A 9,715-nucleotide genomic window follows, 5' to 3' on the forward strand; every position below is an offset into this window, starting at 1 on the left:
CTCAGTTCCTCCCTATGCAGTACAATGAAATGTATTCTGTGACCCTAACAACAAAACTATTACCAAGGTGAAGAGAAAGTGCAAAGTCAAATGGCTAGATACCAGGATTACACTAGGGATGAAGTCCCTTAAAGTTGAGATGGATACATCCACTAACTATGCTACTAATCAACCTCATGGGGTTTTATTCAATTTTTCTCCAAACGATGATTCGAGAAATGTGCTTCGAAGGGTAGTAAGCATGTTCGACAGGATGGGCCCAGGGATACGTAGGAATAGGTAGGCTCAACTTTCCTTGCACCTAAAAATAGGCAGTAGAGACCACTTCAGTTCGAAAGACAGAACGAACCAGCAGATGACATGCCTTCAAATCCTCCTAGAAAAATGTATGAGAGGAGAGCAGAATAGGCAATGAATCGAGAAGGACTATCTCAATCACCTTGAAAAATATAAGTTAGAGAAGATGAAGACTCTGACGAGCCACAAAGGTCCTACAATCTTGATGACGATGATGACAACCTCCCATTCTCCTAAGGGATTAGGAATGCTCCTATCTTAAATCAATTCACACTCTCCAAAATTCCCAAATAAGATCAAAGAGGTGATCCTGCGAAAAACCTCAACAACTTCAAAACTCATGTAAGACTGAGAGTAGCCATCCCGCTATGAAGTACAGAGCCTTCCACTTAACCATAAGTGAAGAGGCAGAAGTGTAGTGCACCAGACTCTCAGAGGGAAGTATCTGAAACTCGCCAAAGTTTAAGAAGGCTTTCCTTAAACACTTTGCTACAAGTAATGAGGGCGAAGAGCCAGTACAATTTCTTCAAGATATGAGGTAGCAACAATGGAAGTCAATGAAAAATTCCCTATATCGCTTTACTAATGAGATGACCTACTATGTGCAAGTCACCAAAAGGGAGACACTAACAGCCTTAAGGAAATGATTGGATATGAACTCTCTCTTTCGGAGAGACATGTAAAATAAAGACCCTACCAGTTATGATACCTTACAGAAAATGATAAGACGTGAGATCATCAATGTATAATTGAGAGATTATCGAAATAGGGCAAATAGATAACCACCTCCTATTTAAATGCAAAGGGGAAGAGGTCCTACCTATCACTTGATGGTCCACCACGTCGAAAAGTTGACCTTCCTCAATCTAGGACAAGCATTGACTGTAGCAACATTAAGTACAGTGCCTATGTTGGCTTATGAGGAAGTGAACACCAGTGCCTAAACGTACCAAAGCAGAACTTACCAATGATTCTCCACATGGGGAGAGGAATGAGATGAGGTGCTTAACCTAGAAATAAGGATAAGGCACCCTTCTACTATACATATCACTATTCCTACAGCCACGACATTGCTGGTTTTACAGATATTTCTAAACACCCTAACAATCGAATAAGCAGTAGGCACTTGCAAAGAGACCAGCCTCCTAGGCAAGATCGACAACATAAGAACAATGATACGAAGCCCCCTAATAGAAGTGATACCCCCACGAAGGCTAAATGGTGATGGGAAAAGACCTGTAGAGGGTCTAGGACAAGAAGGAGCCCCTCAGCCATTGCTAATTGTGAGCCCATCTGAAAAATTGACACCATTTTTGGAGGCCCATATGTCAGGGAGAATTTAGAAATGCCGAAAGAAACTATGCCTTAGAACTTAAGGATCCTCCAATGGCGAGCTTCCTAGTCAGTAAGAGCATACCCTCTACTAAAAGAGGGGTTCAATCCATCACATTCACCCAAAATGATGCTATTGGAGTGCATTATTCGCATTATGACACCTTGATGGTTAGAGCTTTTATTGCTTGAAATGATCTCAAAAGAATGTTAGTATAAAAAGAAAGCTTAGTTAACATCATATTTAAAACCACATTTGATAAATTGGAAGTTGACCATGAGTAAGCTCCAATCCACCACATTCACCCAAAATGATGCTATTGGAGTGCATTATCCGCATTATGACACCTTGATGGTCAGAGCTTTTATGGCTTGAAATGATCTCAAAAGAATGTTAGTATAAAAAGAAAGCTTAGTTAACATCATATTTAAAACCACATTTGATAAATTGGAAGTTGACCATGAGTAAGCTCCAATCCACCACATTCACCCAAAATGATGCTATTGGAGTGCATTATCCGCATTATGACACCTTGATGGATGGTCAGATTATGGCTTGAAATGATCTCAAAAGAATGTTAGTATAAAAAGAAAGCTTAGTTAACATCATATTTAAAACTACATTTGATAAATTGGAAGTTGACCATGAGTAAGCTCCAATCCATCACATTCACCCAAAATGATGCTATTGGAGTGCATTATCCGCATTATGACACCTTGATGGTTAGAGCTTTTATGGCTTGAAATGATCTCAAAAGAATGTTAGTATAAAAAGAAAGCTTAGTTAACATCATATTTAAAACCACATTTAATAACTTGGAAGTTGACCATGAGTAAGCTCTAAAGAAGCAACAATGAAAAATAGAGAGTGTGCATGGACTTTTCCAATCTTAACCAAGTCTACCTAAGTATAGCTTTCCATTTCTACGGATAGATCAACTCGTAGATTCTACTGCTCGGCATGAACTACTGACCTTCACAAACGCCTACTCAGGTTACTGCCAGATCCTAATGTGCCCAGCAGATAAGGAACATACGTCTTTCATAACAGGTAGAGGTCTCTATATCTATAAAGTGATGCCCTTTAGAATGTGCTTTCAGAGTTACCTTGGGAAAAATTCTATGCTACATGGTCAATCAGAGAGGCATTGAGGCCAATCCAAAGAAGATCAAAGCCCTAATTGAAATAAAATCACCTCAAAATCCCAAGTATAGAGTCTTATAGGGCGCGTGGCAGCCTTGAGTCGCTTCATCTCAAAGGCAACATATAAATGTCTTCCTATCTTTAAAGTTTTGATTTCAATGGATGGTGGAATGCGAAGTGGCCTTACAAGTGTAAAAAGGGCACTTGAGGAAAGCTCTCTCCACTCCAAACCCAAAGTTGGAAAGCATCTCCAACTATGCCTGGCCGTAACCATCGATGCTATCAGTCCGATGCTCACGAGGAAAGAAGAAGGCTGCCAATTGCCTGTATATTATGTTAATAAAGAACTCCTAGCAGTAGAGACCCGTTATCCAGACATGGAGAACTTGGCTCTCTCACTTGTAACAACTTTTTGAAAGTTGAGACCATATTTTTAGGCCCATACTATACAAATATTTACCAACTTTTCCCTTAAAAAAGTGCAATAGAATCCCAACAACTTCGAGAAGGTTAATGAAATCGCTTGTAGAACTCAGTGAATTTGATGTTATCTTTGAAGAAAGGACTTTGTTAAAGGATAGGCTTTGGCAAATTTTATGGCAGTATTCATCCCTAATCAAGAAATAGAAGAAGAAATGGAACCTAACGAGCCACCTACTTGGTGCCTTTTCATTGATGGCTCATCGGGAGACACTGGATCCAGAGCAGAGGTGGTCTTGGTTAGTCCGAAAGGACACAAGCTCAATTGTGCTATAAGGTTCTGCTTCAAAGCCACCAATATGAAGTGAAATATGAGGCCCTTCTAGCTTGCCTAGATTAACTAGGGAGATGTAAGTGAAAAGGTTGGTCATCAACAATAATTCTTAGTTGGTGGTTAGCAAGGTTAACAGCAATTTTTCAGATAAAGACAAGAGCATGACTACATATCTAAAAAACTAGACATGACACTCTTGCCAGCCTTTGAAAATTTGAATTAGTACAAATGCCACGCTCAGAAAATGCTCACACCAATGCTCTTTCAAAATTGGCAAGCAGTAAAGATTCGAACTACTCACAGATGTTCCTATAGAGCACCTTCCTAGACCCTCTATTGCTAAAGAAGAAGTAATATAAGTCGAAGATATTCCTCCGTGAATGAAGCCAATAATTGCATTCCTCAAAGATCAAGCCCTACTCTCCGACAAAGAGGAGGCATAGAAACTCAAAAGACTAGCCGCTCACTTCATTTTCCAAGATGATGTCTTAGAAAAGCAGAGTTTCTCTTTGTCCTTACTTCGATGTATAGGTGTTGAGCAAGCCACTTATGCACTCCAAGAAATTCATGAGAGGATATGTAGCAACCACATAGGAGGATAATTTCTAGCATAAAATATGTTAAGATAGGGATATTATTGGCCCATGCTAAAAAAGGATGCAAAACAATTTGCAAGAAGGCACGATAATTGTCAACGTTTTGCAACAGTTCAGAGATAGACTTCTCAAGAGCTAAGTTATGTTTCTAGCCCCTACGCATTTTCCAAGTGGGGGATTGATCTCATAAGACCCCTACCAAAAGGAAGAAGTGGTGCTAGCTTCGTAATTATTGCTATTGACTACTTTAGGAAATGGGTGGAAGCCGAACATCTAGCCAAAATTACTTAAGCAAATACTTCCAATTTTTAATGGAAAAATATCACATGCCTAGTGGCTAACATTTTGACAACAAGAAGTTCAGAAGCTTATGTGCAGAATTAGGAATCAAAAAGCACTTTTCTTCCCCACATCATCCGCATGCTAATGGATAGGTAGAATTTGTCAATATGGCCATCAAACTCACACTCAAGAGGAAATTGGATGTATCTAAAGGGGATTGGGTGGATGAATTATCTCAAGTCTTATGGGCCTTTAAAACTACTATTAGAACAACTATAGGAGAAACTTCTTTTTCCACTACTTATAGAGCCGAGGCTATGAGTCCAGTCGAAGTGGGTCTACCATCTTCTCGTCGCATACATTTTAATGAAATATCTAATGACGAGTTGAGAAGGTGTGAACTAGACTTCTTTGAAGAAATGAAGGATAAACCCCAAATAAGGTAAAAAAGAAGTCATTTTGCCTGAATGATCTTGTGCCACGAAAGGTGTTCCTATCTTCTAAAGAGTCAAGAGTAGAAATTCTTGGCTCCAATTGGATGGATCCTTATTGCATCAGGAAAGAGGTTTGACCAAGAATCTATAAAATTGAAAGTATGGATGGAAAGGCAAAGCCCCATCCATGGAATGAGGAGCATCTACGTTTATAATAAAAGTTTGCTATATTGAAAGTCTTGACCATAAAGAAAAAATGCTTTCGTTGACAAAAGTTAAGGGAGAAGCATCTGAACGGATAAATCATCCCTATGAAGCGTGGGCATTTCAATGAAAGGATGGATCCTAAAATGGATCACCTCCTAACTTACGAAGTTATTTAAAAAAAGTTTAAGAGATGAAGCCTAAAATGACCCTTAACCAAAGTTTTAGGGAATCTCAAAATAAATGAACTATTTAACCCCACGCTTAGAAAATAAATAAAAAGCACGCGAGCTGCCAACATTTATAAAAATTACAAATACAAAGTAGTCTCAAATAACAAAACGAAGTGCTACTAGACAATGAATTCATAAATGAAAATGCTATAAATGTAGTAAACAAGAAAAATGTGTTTCATTCATTAAGGAAAATATTACAACTATGGGCTTCAAGCCATTTATATGAAATAGAAAAGAAAAACTTACTAAGGCCCTATCACTAAATGGGTGGGGAATGAGGAGGCATATCTTAGCAGTTTCTTCTTCTTCTTCAGTAGCTTTATCTTCAATTTCTATCACATGGCTGCCCTTCACCAGAGTTCGAGGCTCTTCTTCTCACTCCACCAAGAATTCAGACCTTAACTTAGAGGTGTTGAAGGTCTGAGAGTTCACTTCAATCCACTCAAACACCTTAGTATAGGCATACCTTTGCCAATACTTAGCAAAACTTTGGTAAGCCTCCATAAGGTGGAAGTTGGCAATGTACCACTTCTTAGCTTTATTGCCAGCAGATTCAACTTCTCTCATTGCTATCTCCACTTCCTCCGTTAAGCTAGAAATTATGGAGTTCAACTTTCCTACCTACTATTTCAGAGTAGTATTTTCTTTATTGGCTTTCTCCAAGCCTCAACAGCTAGCTTTTGATGGGCATTAGAAGTCTTCACCCACTTCGACATGGAGGCTACCTCACTTTGAGACAAGTGGACCTTCTTTTTTAGATTATCAATTTTACCAAGGCAGAAGCGAGTTTCACAGACTCCTCAGCTTGTAGTTTCTTTAACACCTCCACCTCAATTTTAACTTTTTGGCTGCTTCCTTAGCCTAGGAGGTCTTATTGGCAAACTCCTTTTTTTTTTTTTGAAGGTTTTTAAAAAGGGCCTCTGCCTCTATGGCAACACCAAACACCCTCCCCGTTTGGCTCACCATGGTGGTGAAGACGTCCACTATCTTGCTGGTCTCGACAAAGGACTACCAACGATCCATCCAAAGCTAGTTAAAATGTAAATGTTGTAGTTTGGACCTCAGGAGTTAGCATTGACAAAACCTCCGGAGCCAACTTATCACTTCATTGAAAAACAGAGAGCTTGGGAAGAAGGACTGCATAGACACAACAGACCCACTTGAAGTCCTCGCCCTCTTAGAAGAATCCCGCCTACGACAGTTGGCCTTTTCTGAGCCACCCAGAATGTAGCAATAAAAGTTGCAATCAACTTCTTCCCAATTGGGGCTTTGAAGCAAGGTGATGGACTCACCATTGACCCACTCTCGACCTCCTCAACCTTGTTTTTTCCTTTATCCTTAACGGGAGATCGCCCATCTCCTTCATGACCAACAACCTCTTTGCTTATTTTTTCCACTTCGTCTCTCATTTGTTTAGCAGTAACAGATGAGGGATTTAATCCCTTCTCTCCAATGGTGGACGTGGCAGCCAGAATAGTAGCCACATTAGGGGTGGGGTACTTCATTTTCTCAAAATTTTCTGCAAAGGAAAGAGGAAAGTCAAAAACTTTATAAAACAATAAGAGAAAAATATAAACTAAAGAGCAAATTTGCCTCTTTAGGTTGAGCCAAAGTCTTTGAAGAACCGCTTGGAGTAGATTAAATGGTCAAACTCTCTTGCGGACAAGTGATAAAGGTAGATGTCCTCTACTACCCCACACTCAACTTCAAGCAGCTCTAAGCGATCAGTCGACCCTACAGAACATGGAAAACGGTCAAAATCAAAGTCAAACAACAAAATCAACTAAGAGTCAAACAACTAAATCAACTAAGTCAAAATCAGCCACCATATCATAAAAACCATCCTAATCAACCACCATATTAAAGAGTTGCTCTGAATGAGCATCTTTCCTCTCAAGATTGAAAGAGGTAAAATAGTTATATCCAACATCAAAGTACATATTACGTTGTATACTCAATGTATTATCGTTAATACTCAAGATGAATCTTTTAATATGATTAAGACAAGTGTGTACTTCAATTGGTAGAATATCTGACCATAAAGCCCTATTAGAATAAGTGCCAAATCTGTAAAACTGGCCTGGGACTAGCAGTTCTCGATCGAAAAATATCTTTATGCTTCCCAATGGAAACATACAATTCATATTATCAAAAAGCTACAAATGCACTTAATCACATGCTTCTAATAATAAATGCCAGACAATTTATTTAAAAATATAAGCATCTGTTTGGTCCTTATTTTATAAAATCCTTTTTTCTAAAACTCATTTTCAACAACAGATTTTGTAAGACTCAAACTTTTTCAACCACACATTTCATTGACTCTCATCAAAATCTAATAAAAATCTGATTTTTAGCTGAACAAAAAAGGGGCTAACTAAGTAACAAATGTTTATTCAACAGTAAATCCAAAATGTTCATTAAATAGTCATGTTCTAAAATTATTGATGTTCTTGAAAGTGTGCGTGACATGTATGCATCATCATGCCTTCGAAGTTATCCTCAAAAGTTTTAGCAGAAAGATTTTAATAAACGGATCAAAGATGTTCTCCCTCCATAGATGTGATATTACAACCATTATATCCCTACGATGGACTATATCCCTAAAGAAGTTATACTTGAATTTGTGTTTCCCCTCCTAGCCTCCTTCGCATTTGCCACTGGCGACTATTATTGTAGTATACACGAAAAAAAAACGTTATCTTTTAAGAGATATTTCTCCCTATCTGACAAAGTCACAACTGGGATATGATAGAAAATCTCTCTTAGGATACAATGGAGATGTTTGATTCAAATTGTGACTATTTGATCAAACTAAGAAGACACTCGAAAATAACTAATTGATGCCAAGAGAAAGAATGAAGAATAAATTTTTTAATGTATTTTGCAAACAAGAATTCGCCCAGAATTTATAGAAATTGAGGCAACCGTTTGAATAGGTATGTCCCTTGAAATCCTTACATACATCTACTGGAGGTGACTATTAAAAAACGAATAGATGTACCTATTCAAAAAATTCTGAAAATAAAATTCTCTTTCGGGGGCGTTGTCCCCCTCGACCCCCGCGACCTCCCCATTACGCAGCGACAATCACTAGTCGAGGTGGCAAGTCATTCGCAAAACAAAAATAAATACATGCAAAATGATGAAAAATATCTAACAATCACTTTAGAAATCTGTATTCTACACTCGATGTGCTTTTTCTGGCTGGAAATCCACTAGAAATTTCTTCTTTCTACCTTCAAGCCTAAAGCTCAACCAAAATACATCTAAAAGGCCACCCAAAAGGGACAAAAACCCTACCAAATTTTCAGCAGGAAAATTTAACTACTGAAATTAAAAAATAATTTTTATTTTTTAGAGGTCAATAGAAAAGAAATGTTGTATTATAATACATAAAATGATTTAACATCTTATGACTCTGTCAACAACTCTTCGAGGTCTAAGGAACAAGGAAATAATATATACGAAAATGAGATAAACAAGAAAAATAAATAAGACCGCACAAAAGAACTTTTGAAAAATTGACAATTTAGCTTACTGTTATTTGGGGATGTCTTATTACTAATAATGTGAATGCACCGTGAAGAAATTATTTCAAGAAAAAAACCAAATCATGGTAAGAAAATAATTAGAAAGACGAAATGATCATTTTAGCCCCGATCAAAACAAATTCATGTCCGACGAGTCGAGACATAAAGATGACAAGTCAAGTTGACGTAATTGCAAGGAATTTAAATAATATTGCTTTAGTGATTTTAGACATGTTATGAATACAATTTCTAGTCTTTAGCGGAGTGAGCATAAACTAATAGGTATTGTGTATGATTCGGATCGGCTCGACACTAGTTCATTTATTGAAGCCTGGAATATATATATATGTCAGAATAGGTCTCCTTTGGTAGCTTCTTAAAAGTATTGAACTTAATTGCACTAGTTCAGAGACTGATGTACCAAAATAAGTTTTCTAAACAGAGTATGATCAATAGTTGCATCCCTGGGTGATTTAAGCATAGGGCATGGCCTAGGGCCGAATTATACCGAGGGTTAAAAGCTTAGAGATCAAGAAATGAGATTCTTGGAGGCTTCTAATTGATTGCTCTGCAAGTTTTGAATGTGAAATTATTCATGCTTCAATAGTAAATTTAATATCCTTGTTATGTGATTAATTTAGGATGATTAGGAACCCAAATCGAATTAGGTCAGTAGATATTGCAGCCATGTTCTTGAGCAACATTTTTTTTTACCGAGTCTATCTTTATTTTTTGACACTATATATACTTTACTTTGGTATTTTCTAAATTAGTTTCTAGATAACAAGAATACAATTTTTGTAGTAACATATTAAACTTACATTTGTCACGATATGATAGATATGGGTGCTAGTTATGAATTTTATTATTATTATTATTATTATTTTTTTTTTTTTTTTTTTT

The sequence above is a fragment of the Olea europaea genome, unplaced genomic scaffold, assembly GCF_002742605.1.
Source record: "Olea europaea var. sylvestris unplaced genomic scaffold, O_europaea_v1 scaffold2411, whole genome shotgun sequence".
In the NCBI taxonomy this organism is placed as follows: Eukaryota; Viridiplantae; Streptophyta; class Magnoliopsida; order Lamiales; family Oleaceae; genus Olea; species Olea europaea.